Below are 14,821 nucleotides of genomic sequence, written 5' to 3'. Positions count from 1 at the left end.
TAATGGGGATTAAGTATTATCATATTATCACTTTTTAAAACTACAATATTATGAACAAAAAGGATCTTCATCCGTCCCAAAGTATTGTTCTTATTTAACTTATATGGTCAAAATTTGAAAAAATTGACAAAAAAAAAAAACTTTAATATATACATTTTTTTTTAATTAACACCATTTCACTTTTGCACTAGTTACAAATTTTATATTGACTACTTTTGTAATTTATAGCTAAGATAAAAAATATTGTCATGTGGGATCTAATTTAAATCTTCTTAATCTATATTTCATTAATATCTTTTTTTTTTATAATAATTTTACAATATCAATAGTTAGAGATATTAATCGTTCAAATAGTGTGTTAGCAAGCATATGTAATAAAAAAAAAAAAGTGTCTAATAAAAGGAGGTAATACAATATACAAGAACATAGCACAAGTCTATACAAGAACCTCTTTTTGAGACAACAGAAATGCTCCATCGTTCATATAAGCTGAATTGAATATTTTATGAGAGAAGGAAATTAGGAACTGAACTGATCTGATTGGAGCTGAGCTGAACAGACCCTATGTTTTACAAATATAGATTGTGAAATTCTTGTTGGGCAAATTCATTGTAATTTAAGAGGATGTATTTTACACGTGAGAGTAATTTTTAAGCCAAACGTCAATCTAGTTTATTTTTATACCTTTTTTTCCCTAACTTAACATAGTATTTCTATGTTTCTTTTCAATTGACACATGTTAATTACGGGCGCCATCCATATAAGTCACTTTGACTTCTTTTGGCTAAAAATAGTAGAGCTGTCAATTCGGGTAAACGGGTCGGGTAAGAGTGGGTTGGGTTAACTCGGGTCAGGTCATTTCAGATTAATTCCATAACCTATGCAGGTCGGGTTTGGGTTGGGTCATGCTTGAGTCGGGTCACGTCAGGTCATACTTCTTATCGGGTTTGGGTCGGGTTTAGGTCAGGTTACATTTAGGTTGGGTGAACAATAGGTCGGATTTAATTCGAGTTTTCACGGGTGAGGGTAATTCTCGGGTTCGGTTCACGTCAATAATTTGCAGGTTAGAATCAGGCTGGGTCATTCTCGGGTTTGATTTGGGTTCGGTTCAAGTCAATAATTTGCGGATTATAATTAGGTTGGGTCAATTTCAAGTCGGGTCATTCTCGGGTTTAAGTCAATAATTTGTGGGTTATAATCAAGTTGAATCATTTTCAAGTCGGGTCATTCTCAGATTCAAGTCGGGTTATGTTAAAGTCAATAATTTGCATGTTACAATCAGGTCGGGTCATTTCCAAGTCAAGTCATATTCGGTTTTAACTAACTATAATAATATAATTATCATTTTTATCAAGCTAATTATTTCCTTTGACTATAATATATATGGCTATATACTAGGGAACTATAGTTTATAATTTAGGAAGATAATTATCTCCTTTGACCATACAACAAACATATACTATATTTAACTCTTAAATTTGAGGATTATGTTCCTTTCTTTTGCTGGTCTGGACAAACTTGGTCTCCCAAGACAAAATGTTTCGATCAACAATAATAAGGTGGTCTAAATCGGGTTTGTAATAGGTTGGACTAAATTCGGGTCGGGTTAGGAACGGGTCGGGTTGAATTCAGGTCAGGTTAGTAACAAGTGAGGTTAAATTTGGGTTTTGACGGGTTAAAACGGGTTTGGATCAATTTCGGTTCAAGTCGGGTTCGGTGCAAGTTAATTAAATTGGCCGTTGTAAACCGATAAATTGGCCGTTTAAAAGCAAATCAATTGGTTCCGCACACCCAATTGGACTCCCGAAAGGTATTAGGGATCATGGTAAACATTTAGTCAATTTTTATTCCCAGGCTAAAAAAATCAAATAATTCCAAAATTAAAGGCTAATATCCACGTTTTTTGAGAAATTTTCCAGGTTTCTGGGTCCAGTGTCGAAAAGTCTTGAAATTCTATGGGATAAATCTTGGGATTATATAATGCCGTTTGGAACCATATATGATCATTATTTTCTATCATAAATATTCGTGGTAGGCTTGAATTAATGAAATCGTTACAAGTTGTAAACCAGTAAATTGGTCGTTTAAGGCTAATTGGATGATTCCACCTATCCAATTGGACTCCCGGAGGATATTAGGGACCATGGTAAACACTTTGGCAATTTTTATTTTCGGGCGAAAAAAATAAAAAAAATTCAAATCGGTAATTAAATTGGTCGTTTAAAGTCAAATTGGATGGTTCCACCCACCCAATTGGACTCCCGAAGGGTGTAAGTGACCATGGTAAACGTTTTGGCAATTATTATTTCTAGGCAAAAAAAAAGTCCAAATACTCCAAAATTAAAAGCTAATATCCACGTTTAAAGGCAAATTGGATGGTTCCACCCAACCAAGTGTACTCCCGAAGGATATTAGGACCATTGTAAATATTACGACAATTATTATTTCTGGGAAAATAGAAGTAAAAAAAATTCCAAAATTGAAGTCTAGTATCCACGCATTTTGTGAAATTTTGGAGGTTTTGAGATCCGGTGTCGAAAGGTATTATAATTCAAGGGAATACATCTCGGGGTCATATAATTCCGTTTGAAACCATATATTATCATATATGTTATTGATGTGTCTATTTTATATAGTAATTTACCCCCGTCCCTTGGTCATAGTTAGTAGTGTTTTTGGCTCTTTAGAGCCACTTTTATTACTAATTGGTGTTTTCTAGTGTTTTCGTAGATTTGGTTGACTTTTGCAGGGATTTATACTTTTGGAGTATTTTCCCGAGATATTTTGGAGCAATCACGAACATTGGAGAAACACGACCAGATTTTATAGCCCAGGGCCGGTTAGAGCCATCGAACCGGTGATTAAGGGCTTGGTATGTGTGATACCAGGGCATTTGGATCGAGTATTCAAGACCCGAAGAGGAAACCCAGATTGGTCCGAAGAATTGGAGCCCAATCGTAGTCCAAATAGTGGCCCAAGAGAGCCGCCCGGCCAAAAAAGCTGGCGCCCGAAGGCGCGCCCGTTCGGGCGCGTGTTATTGTTAGGAGACGATTAGCGTCGTTTAAGTTTGTTTTAGTTTAGGATTCTTACGGAGTATAAATACTTCTCCGTAGAACGAATTTAGTAACTTCTTTACCTTCTTTTTACTCTTTCTTAATTTTTCTGAGACTTTCTCTCTCTAACTCTTTTCTCTCTCCTCTTAAACTCTTAGTATTATTTTCTCTCTATATAACTCTTGGTTTGATTTCAGTAATTTATTCTCTTTCTTTGATCATGTCTCCTCTAATTGTCTTGATAAATTTAGTTTTAATTATGTGTGAGTAGTTTTATTTCTAGGGTTTATGGGGATCTATAAATAATATGAAGGGGTAATTTATTGTTGTTAATTATCAATGCTAGATTAATTTCCTATTGATTGGTTTAATGCTCTGTGACTAGATTTGCGCAGATCTTTTATGCATGAGTTTAACAATATTGATTCGAGATTCGACAGATGAGAATTGATGTTTAGGTCTAGTTTCAATAGGCAGGTTAATTTATAAATGGTTAGGTCGAGATTCGAAAGATGAGATTTAATACCGGTAAATTAATTGTGTGATTATAATACGTAGCGAAAGTCCTTTATAATCTGATTAATTTATGCATTGATGATTTGATTATTATGTTTTACCCTGGAGTATTATTTATTGGTGAACCTATGCCCTAGATCCTTTTATATATTGTTTTCTCCATATTCTCAATTTTCGTAGTTTAGTTTCTTATTCAAATATAAATATTGGTTACTTCATAATCTAGATTATTTTAGTTAATTAGGAATAGAAAGACTTGTTTCCCTGTGGAGATCGACCCTACTTCCCTATCTACTTTAGTTAGAGGAATTAGGTATTTACTTTTGATTTGGGGATACGACTTTACCCTGTCAGTTATCATTAATGTTCGTGGTAGGCTTAAGTTGAAATCAGCGCATGTTGTAAACCGGTAAATTGGCCATTTAAAGGTAAATCGGATAGTTTCACCACCCAATAGGACGCCTGGAGTGTATTAAGGACCATGATAAAAATTTCGGAATTTTTTTTATTTTCGGGCGAAAATAAGTCGAAAAATTCCAAAATTGAAGGATAATATCCACGTTTTTTTGGGAAATTTTCTAGGTTTCGGGACTCGGTGATGAAAAATTTGAGATTTTAGGGGGTACATCTTGGGGTTATATAATGTTTTTTTAAACCATAAATGATTATTATATGTTGACATAAATGTTCGTGGTAGGCTTGAGTTAATAATGAATTCGGTGCAAGTTGTAAACCGGTAAATTCACTAATTAAAGGCAAATTGGATGGTTCTACCCACCTACCTAATTAGACTCGCGGAGGGTATTAGGGACCATAGTAAACATTTCGGCAATTTTTATTTACAGGCGAAAAAAAATTCATTAAATTAAAAAATTTAAGGCTAATATCCATGCTATTTAAGAAATTTTGAAAGTTTCGAGGCTCGGTGTCGAAAATCATTGAGATTTTAGGGGATAAATCTCGGGGTCATATAATGCCGTTTGGAACCATATATGATCATTATGTGTTGTCATAAATGATCGTGGTAGGCTTAAGTTAATGAAATCGGTGCAAATTGTAAATCGATAAATTGGTCGTTTAAAAGCAAATGGGATGGTTCCACCCAGAAAATTGGACTCCTAGAGGGTATTAGGGACCATGGTAAACATTTTGACAATTTTTATTTCCGAGCGAAAAAAGTCAAAAATTTCCAAAATTGAAGACTAATATCCACGCATTTTGCGAAATTTTAAAGGTTTCGAAACTCGGTGTCGTAAAGTCTTGAAATTCCAAGGTATACATCTTGGTGTCACATAATTCCGTTTGGAACTATATATGATTATCATATGTTATCATAAATGTTCTTGGTAGGCTTGAGTTTATGAAATCGGTGCAAGTAGTAAATCGGTAAATTGGTCGTTTAAAGGCAAATTGGATGGTTCCACCTACCCAATTGGAATCCAGGAGGGTATTATGGTTCATGGTAAACATTTCGTCAATTTTTATTATCGGGCGAAAAAAGTCAAAAATACAAAAATTAAAGGCGAATATACACGCTTTTTGAGAAATTTGGAGCCTTCGGGGCCCGGAGTCTAAAAGTTTTGAAATTCTAGGGAATACATCTCGGGGTCATATAATGTCGTTTGGAACCTTATATGATCATTATATGTTGTCATAAATGTTCGTGCTAGGCTTGAATTAATAAAATCGGTGCAAGCTATAAACCATTAAATTGGTCGTTTAAAAGCAAATTGGATAGTTCCACCCAGCCAATTAGACTCCCGGAGGGTAGTAAGGTCCATGGTTAATATTTTGGCAATTATTATTTCCGAGCGAAAAAAGTCAAAAAATTCCAAAATTGTAGACTAATATCCACGCATTTTACGAAATTTTGAAGGTTTAGGGACTCGGTATCGTAAAGTCTTGAAATTCTAGGGAATACATCTTGGTGTCATATAATTCCTTTTGGAACCATATATGATTATTACATGTTGTCATAAATTTTCGTGGTAGGCTTGAGTTAATGAAATCGGTGCAAGTTGTAAATAGATAACTTTGTCGTTTAAAGGCAAATGAGATGGTTCCACCCACCCAATGGGATTCTCGGAGGGTATTTTTAACCATGGAAAATATTTCATCATTTTTTTTATTTCTGGGCGAAAAAAGTAAAAAAATATCCAAAATTGAACGCTAAAATATGCACGTTTTGTGAGAAATTTTGGAGGTTTCGGTGCCCTTTGTCGAAAATTCTTTAGCTTTTAGGGGATACATCTTGGGGTAATATAATGCCGTTTGGATTCATATATGATTATTATATGTTGTCATAAATGTTCGTGGTATGCTTAAATTACTGAAATCGGTGCAAGTTATAAATCGGTAAATTGGTCGTTTCAAAGCAAATTGGATGGTTCCACCTACCCAATTGGAATCCGGGAGGGTATTATGGATCATGGTAAACATTTCGGCAATTTTTATTATAGGGCGAAAAAGTCAAAAAATTCAAATATTGAAGGCGAATATCCACAATTTTTTAGAAATTTGTATTCTTCATAGCCCGGTGTCTAAAAGTATTTAAATTCTAGGGAATAAATCTTGGGGTCATATATAATGCCGTTTGGACCCATATGTGATCATCATTTGTTTTCATAAAAGTTCGTGGTGCGCTTGAGTTAATGAAATCGGTGCAAGTTATAAACCAGTAAATTGATCGTTTAAAGGCAAATTGGATGGTTCCACCCACCCAAATGGACTCCCGGGGGTTATTAGGATCATGGTGACAGGGTAAAGTCGTATCCCCTAATAAAAAATAATTCCTAAATTCTCTAACTAAAGTAGATAGGGAAGTAGGGTCGATCTCCACAGGGAAACAAGTCTTTTTAATTCTAATTAATTAATATAATCTATATTATCCAAGTAACCAATATTTTAAATATGATTTCTATACTGCGAAGGGTGAATTTAGGGAGAAAAGAATCAATAATAAGGAAATCTAGGGTCGCAGGTTCACCAATAATTAATATTCCGGGATAGAACGAAGCAATCAATAATTAACAATGCATCAATAACATGATTAACAGGCTCTCGCAATTTATTAACCAACATGGATCTAACAGGCTCTCGCAATTTATTAGACCTAAGTTCCTATTAAAAATAGCCTTTAATATTAAATCAACATTTGCTCGATTCATCAATTCAATATTGCTAAACATTCACAATCAAATTACATCTGCTCGATTCATAATCTAATTGCAAAGAATTAAAACAATTCAATAGGAAATTATCATGCAATACCGACAATCAATAATAACAAACTATCCCTTCATTTTAATTATGGATCCCCATGAACCCTAGAATTAAACTACTCACTAATCATCATAACTAATCCAATCAAATAAACAGTTAAAAACATAAACAAGAAAACAATTAAAATAGCTGAAATTAGAAAGGGAAGAAATTGTACCAAAACAAATCTGGAATTAATGAAGGAATTAAGTATAAGAGTTTAGAGAGAATTCTAGAGAGAGAGAAATACTAAGTAGAGAGAGAAAGTCTAAGAGAAAAAAGTCATTAATTATCCGTACAAAACGAATATAAATATCTCCCCTAAAACACGAATTAAACAAAGCTTAATCAGGTTCTAACAAAACACGCGCCCGATCGGGCCCGCCCTTTTTTTCTATGCCTATCCTTCAGTGCTGCGCCCGATCGAGCCTACGCTCACCCGATCGGGCGCGCATCTCCTCGGCAGCTGGCATGAGCGCAGCTCGCCCGATCGGGCCCGGCTTCATCTTGGAGGTTTGGACTTCGATTTGGGCTAGATTTCTCGGCCCAATCCATATTTCCTCTCGGGTCTCGAATACATGGTCCAATTGCCTCGGGCTCCGAAAATGGTCGTGCTCCTCCAATGCTCGTAGTCGCTTCATAAAAAATCCCGGGAAAATACTCCAAAGGTGCAATTCCCTGCAAAACTTAACCAAAACTACGAAAACACTAGAAAACACATATTAGTAATAAAAGTGGCCCTAAAGGGCCAAAAACACTACTAATCATGACCGAGGGACGAGGGTAAAATACTATATAAAATAGACATATCACATGGTAAATATTTCGGAAATTTTTATTTCCGTGCGAAAAAAGTCAATAAAATTCCAAAATTAAAAGCTAATATCCATGCTTTTTTAGAAATTTTAAAGGTTTTGGGGTCGGGTGTCGAAAAGAAATGAAATTTTAGGGGACACATATCGGGGTCATATAATGCCGTTTGGAACCATAAATGATCATCATATGTTATCATAAATGTTCGTGGTAGACTGGAGTTAATGAAATCGGTGCAAGTTTTAAACCGGTAAATTGGTCGTTTAAAGGCAAATTGGATGGTTCCACTCACCCAATTGGACTCTTGGAGGGTATTAGGGACTATTGAATTATTTATTTATGGGCGGAAAAAAGTCAATAAAATTCCAAAAATGAAGGCTAATATCCACGCTTTTTGACAAATTTTGGAGGTTTTGGGGCTCGGGGTCAAAATGACTTTATATTTTAGGAGATACATCTTGGGGTCATATAATGTCGTTTCACAGTTTGAAACCATACAAGATCATTATATGTTGTCATAAATGTTTGTGGTAAGCTAGAATTAATAAAATCGGTGCATGTTGTAAATCGGTAAATTGGTTGTTTTAAGGCAAACTGGATGGTTCCACCCATCCAATTGGACTCCTAAAGGGTATAAGGGATCATGGTAAACATTTCGTCAATTTTTATTTTCGAGCGAAAAAAAAGTCAAAAAATTCCAAAATTGAAGGCATATCCACGCTTTTTTTGGAAATTTTGGAGGTTTCAGGGTCCAGTGTCGAAAAGGCTTGAGATTTTAGGGGATACACCACAGAGTCATATAATGTTGTTGGGAACCGTATATGAACATTATATGATGTCATAAATGTCCGTGGTCGACCTGAATTAGTGAAATTGATGTAAGTTGAAAACCGGTAAATTGGTTTTTTAAAGGCAAATTGGATAGTTCCACCCATCCATTTGGACTCCCGAAGGATATTAGGGACCCTGGTAAACATTTCGGCAATTTTTATTTCCGTGCAAAAAAGAGTAAAAAAAATTCCAAAATTAAAGACTAATATCCATACTTTTTTAGAAATTTTGAAGGTTTCGGGGCCCGTTGTCAAAATAGTTTGAGATTTTAGGAGATACATCTCGGGTTCATATAATGCCGTTTGGAACCATATATGATCATTATATGTTGTCTTAAATGTTTGTGGTAGGCTTGAATTAATAAAATCATTGCAAGTTGTAAATCTTTAAATTGGCTGTTTAAAGGCAAATTGGATGGTTCCACCCACCCAATTGGACTCCCAAAGGGTATTAGGGACCATGGTAAACATTTCGGCAAAATTTATTTCTGGACGGAAAAAAGTCAATAAAATTCCAAAAATGAATGTTAATATCCACGTTTTTTGACAAATTTTGGAGGTTCCGGGGATAGGAGTCGAAATGGCTTTATATTTTAGAAGATACATCTTGGGTTCATATAATGTCGTTTCACCGTTTGAAACCATATAAGATCATTATATGTTGTCATAAATGTTTGTGGTAAGCTTGAATTAATAAAATCGGTGCATGTTGTAAATCGGTAAATTGGTTGTTTTAAGGCAAATTGGATGGTTCCTCCCATCCAATTGGACTCCTAAAGGGTATTAGGGACCATCGTAAACATTTTGTCCATTTTTATTTTCGAGCGAAAACAAAAGTCAAAAAATTCCAAAATTGAAGGCTAATCCACGCTTTTTTTGGAAATTTTGGAGGTTTCATGGTCCGGTGTCGAAAAGGATTGAGATTTTAGATGATAAACCTTAGAGTCATATAATGTCGTTTGGAACCATATATGAACATTATATGGTGTCATAAATGTCCGTGGTAAACTTGAATTAGTGAAATTGGTAAAAGTTGAAAACCGGTAAATTGGTCGTTTAAAGAAAAATTGGGTAGTTCAACCCATCCATTTGGACACCCGGAGGGTATTAGGGACCATGGTAAACATTTCGACAATTTTTATTTCTGTGCGAAAAAAAGTTTAAAAAATTCCAAAATTGAAGCCCATGCTTTTTTATAAATTTTGAAGATTTCGAGGCTCGGTGTCAAAATAGCTTGAGATTTTAGGAGATATATCTCGGGATCATATAATTCCGTTTGGAATTATATATGATCATTATATGTTGTCATAAATTTTTGTGGTAGGCTTGAATTAATAAAATCGTTGCAAGTTGTAAATCTTTTAATTGGCCGTTTAAAGGCAAATTGGATGGTTCCTCCCACCCAATTAGACTCCCAAAGGGTATTAGGGACCATGGTAAACATTTCGGCAAAATTTATTTCTGGGCGGAAAAAAGTCAATAAAATTCCAAAAATAAAGGTTAATATCCACGCTTTTTGACAAATTTTGGAGGTTTCGGGGATAGGGGTCGAAATGGCATTATATTTTAAGAGATACATCTTGGGGTCATATAATGTCGTTTCACCGTTTGAAACCATATAAGATCATTATATGTTGTCATAAATGTTTGTGGTAAGCTTGAATTAATAAAATCGGTGCATGTTGTAAATCGGTAAATTGGTTGTTTTTAGGCAAATTGGATGGTTCCACCCATCCAATTGGACTCCTAAAGGGTATTAGAAACCATGGTAAATATTTCGTCAATTTTTATTTTCGAGCGAAAAAAAAGTCAAAATATTCCAAAATTGAATGCTAATATCCACGTTTTTTTGGGAAATTTTGGAGGTTTCGGGGTCCGGTGTCGAAAATGGTTGAGATTTTAGAAGATACACCTCAGAGTCATATAATGTCGTTTGGAACCATACATGAACATTATATGGTGGAATAAATGTCCGTGGTAGACTTGAATTAGTGAAATTGGTGTAAGTTGAAACCGGTAAATTGGTTTTTTAAAGGTAAATTGGATAGTTCCACCCATCCATTTGGACTCCCGGAGGGTATTAGGGACCATGGTAAACATTTCGGTAATTTTTATTTCCGTGCGAAAAAGTCAAAAAATTCCATAATTAAAGGCTAATATCCATGCTATTTTAGAAATTTTGAAGGTTTCGGGGCCCGGTGTCAAAATAGCTTGAGATTTTAGGAGATACATCTCGGGATCACATAATGTCGTTTGGAACCATATATGATCATTATATGTTGTCATAAATGTTTGTGGTAGACTTGAATTAATAAAATCGTTGCAAGTTGTAAATCTTTTAATTGGCCGTTTAAAGGAATATTGGATGGTTCCACACACTCAATTAGACTCCTAAAGGATATAAGGGACCATGGTAAACATTTCGGCAAAATTTATTTCTGGGCGGAAAAAAGTCATTAAAATTCCAAAAATGAAGGCTAATATCTACGTTTTTTGACAAATTTGGGAGGTTTCGGGGCTAAGGGTCGAAATGGCTTTATATTTTAGGAGATACATCTTGGGGTCATATAATGTCGTTTCATCGTTTGAAACCATATAAGATCATTATATGTTGTCATAAATGTTTGTGGTAAGCTTGAATTAATAAAATCGGTGCATGTTGTAAATCGGTAAATTGGTTGTTTTAAGGAAAATTTGATGGTTCCACCCATCTAATTGGACTCCTAAAGGGTATTAGGGACCATGGTAAACAATTCTTCAATTTTTATTTTCGAGCGAAAAAAAAGTCAAAAAATTCCAAAATTGAAGGCTAATATACATGCTTTTTTTTGGAAATTTTGGAGGTTTCGGGGTCCGGTGTTGAAAAGACTTGAGATTTTAGAGGATACACCTCAGAGTCATATAATGTTGTTTGGAACCATATATGAACATTATATGGTGTCATAAATGTCCGTGGTAGACTTGAATTAGTGAAATTGGTGTAAGTTGAAACCGGTAAATTGGTTTTTTAAAGGCAAATTGGATAGTTCCACCCATCCATTTGGACTCTTGGAGGTAGGGTATTAGGGACCATGGTAAACATTTCGGCAATTTTTATTTCGGTGCGAAAAAAAAGTAAAAAAAAACTCCAAAATTGAAGGCTAATATCCATGTTTTTTTAGAAATTTTAAAGGTTTCGGGGTCCGGTGTCGAAATAGCTTGAGATTTTAGGAGATACATCTCGAGATCATATAATGCCGTTTGGAACCATATATGTGTAGGAGTTTATAGGTACTACGCAGCGGAAAAACATGAATCATATTCATACAGTACCTAATCCCAACATCTAATGCATAACACATAAAGAACATATAATCGTACCTTTGAAACGTGATTCCACGTGCGATCGAGCAAGAACAATGGGAGATAAATAACCTCAAGTGTGATTCCTCTACTTGGTCCATGGGCACAGATTAAGACCTCCACTAATGCTAGTAAGTTGCAATCGAACCCTTCAATTGACCTTCTACGGAGAAGAGCGAGCAACGAACCACCATGAACCACCCCGAACCACCACACGCGCCACCAAGGGTGGCCGGCCGTATGGACGAAGGGAGAAGAGAGATAGACGTGAGTTAGAGGGAGGAATTAGAGTTTTGGGATCGGTTGCCTTGATGTTAAAATGCACTGTGTGTGAATTATGACTGCTTCACTGCAACCCTAGGCATGGATCTTATTTATAGATCCTATCTCTAAATAAGAGCCCATGTCAAAGCCTAAAACCTTATTCTCATTTAACTATGCTAGCCCAATCCATTTCATGATTAGTTAATTGCTCACGAGGCCCATTAATGGGCCTCTTACTTGCTTAACCTAATACCCTTGTTGTGTGACCTCATAGGATCCATTCTAGTAGGCTTTGGACTATTTGACTAACCCAAAGATCATTGATCATAGCCTAGAAACAGATAATGACGACCCAAAAGAATGAACTTATTATCTCCATAATAGTGATCTTTGATATATCTAGTAATTGCACTTATCGAAGACACAATTCCTTCAATATGATCATTATATGTTGTCATAAATGTTTGTGGTAGGCTTGAATTAATAATATCGTTGCAAGTTGTTAATCTTTAAATTGGTCGTTTAAAGGCAAATTGGATGGTTCCACCCACCCAATTGGACTCCCAAAGGGTATTAGGGACCATGGTAAACATTTCGGCAAAATTTATTTATGGGAGGAAAAAAGTCAATAAAATTCCAAAAATGAAGGCTAATATCTACGCTTTTTGACAAATTTTGGAGGTTTTGGGGCTATGGGTCGAAATGGCTTTATATTTTAGGAGATACATCTTGGGGTCATATAATGTCGTATCACCGTTTTAAACCATATAAGATCATTATATGTTGTCATAAATGTTTGTGGTAAACTTGAATTAATAAAATCGGTGCAAGTTGTAAATCGGTAAATTGGTTGTTTTAAGGAAAATTGGATGGTTCCCCCCATCCAATTGGACTCCTAAAGGGTATTAGGGACCATGGTAAACATTTCGTCAATTTTTATTTTCGAGCGAAAAAAAAGTCAAAAAATTCCAAATTGAAGGCTAATATCCACGCTTTTTTTGGAAATTTTGGAGGTTTCGGGGTCCGATGTCGAAAAGGCTTGAGATTTTAGGAAATACACCTCAGAGTCATATAATGTCGTTAAGAACCATCTATGAACATTATATGGTGTCATAAATGTCCGTGGTCGACCTGAATTAGTGAAATTGGTGTAAGTTGAAAACCGGTAAATTGGTCGTTTAAAGGCAAATTGGACCACCCATCCATTTGGACTCCCAGAGGGTATTAGGGACCATGGTAAAAATTTCGGCAATTTTTATTTCCGTGCGATTAAAAGTAAAAATAAATCCAAAATTGAAGGCTAATATCCATGCTTTTTTAGAAATTTTGAAGGTTTCAGGGCCCGATGTCAAAATAGCTTGAGATTTTAGGAGATACATCTCGGGATCATATAATTCCGTTTGGAACCATATATGATCATTATATGTTGTCATAAATGTTTGTGGTAGACTTGAATTAATAAAATCGTTGCAAGTTGTAAATCTTTAAATTGGTCGTTTAAAGGCAAATTGGATGGTTCCACCCACCCAATTGGACTCCCAAAGGGTATTAGGAACCATGGTAAACATTTCGAAAAAATTTATTTCTGGGCGGAAAAATGTCAATAAAATTCCACGCCTTTTGACAAATTTTGGAGGTTTCGGGGATAGGGGTCAAAATGACTTTATATTTAAGGAGATACATTTTGGGGTCATATAATGCCGTTTCACCGTTTGAAACCATATAAGATCATTATATGTTGTCATAAATGTTTGTGGTAAGCTTAAATTAATAAAATCAGTGCATGTTGTAAATCGGTAAATTGGTTGTGGTGTCGAAAAGGCTTGAGATTTTAGGGGATACACCTCAGAGTCATATAATGTCGTTTGGGACCAAATATGAACATTATGTGGTGTCATAAATGTCCGTGGTCGACTTGAATTAGTGAAATTGGTGTAAGTTGAAAACCGGTAAATTTGTCGTTTAAAGGCAAATTGGATAGTTCCACTTATGAGTCTATTTTATATATTTTTTTATTCCCCGTCCCACGGTCATATTTGTGCTTATTTGAGCTCTAAGGAGCTATATTATTACTAATATACGTTTTCTAGTGTTTTTCTAGAGTTAGTATTATTTTGTAGGAATTTGCATATTTATGACGATTTCCGAGCTTATTGAGCCACTACAAAGACATTGGAGTTGAATCGTATTTTATGACTATATATTTTAAGCCCAAGGCCTAGTTAAAGAGATTTAATCCGGTGATTAAGGGCTCGATATGTGAAGAGGTTCAAGATTTTACAAGCTATTATTACGGACCAAGGAAGGAAATTGAGCCAAAGAAAGTAGCCCAAATAACATCTTTCTGCTGGGCGTGATTTTGCCGGGCCCATTCTAGATTGGGACGTGTTTTGGGCTGCTTGATGCTTCTATGGACTATTGTTGCTGATTTGGGTTTTGTTTGGTTGATTATCAGTTTAGGAGTAATAGTTTTATTTTGAGGAGGATTAGATGTTTGACTTTCTGATCCGTGCCATTTTTGGCACCTTTAGGCTATGTTTTCTTTATATTTCTATGCTCGTTTTTAGTCTTTTATGTCGTGTTTTTTCGGAATAATGCTTGATTTGCGTGTTAGTTTAGAGAAATGCGTGCTTTTAGTGGTTTTCTTATTATTTTATTCATTTCTCGGCTTTTTCCCTCGCTTCTCCGTTTGTTTGACTTGTTTTGTAGGTGTGTCGAGCTTCCCGGGATTTAATCATCAAG

This window comes from Chenopodium quinoa, unplaced genomic scaffold, assembly GCF_001683475.1.
Source record: "Chenopodium quinoa cultivar QQ74 unplaced genomic scaffold, ASM168347v1, whole genome shotgun sequence".
Lineage (NCBI taxonomy): Eukaryota > Viridiplantae > Streptophyta > Magnoliopsida > Caryophyllales > Amaranthaceae > Chenopodium > Chenopodium quinoa.
This window is presented reverse-complemented; position numbering follows the sequence as displayed.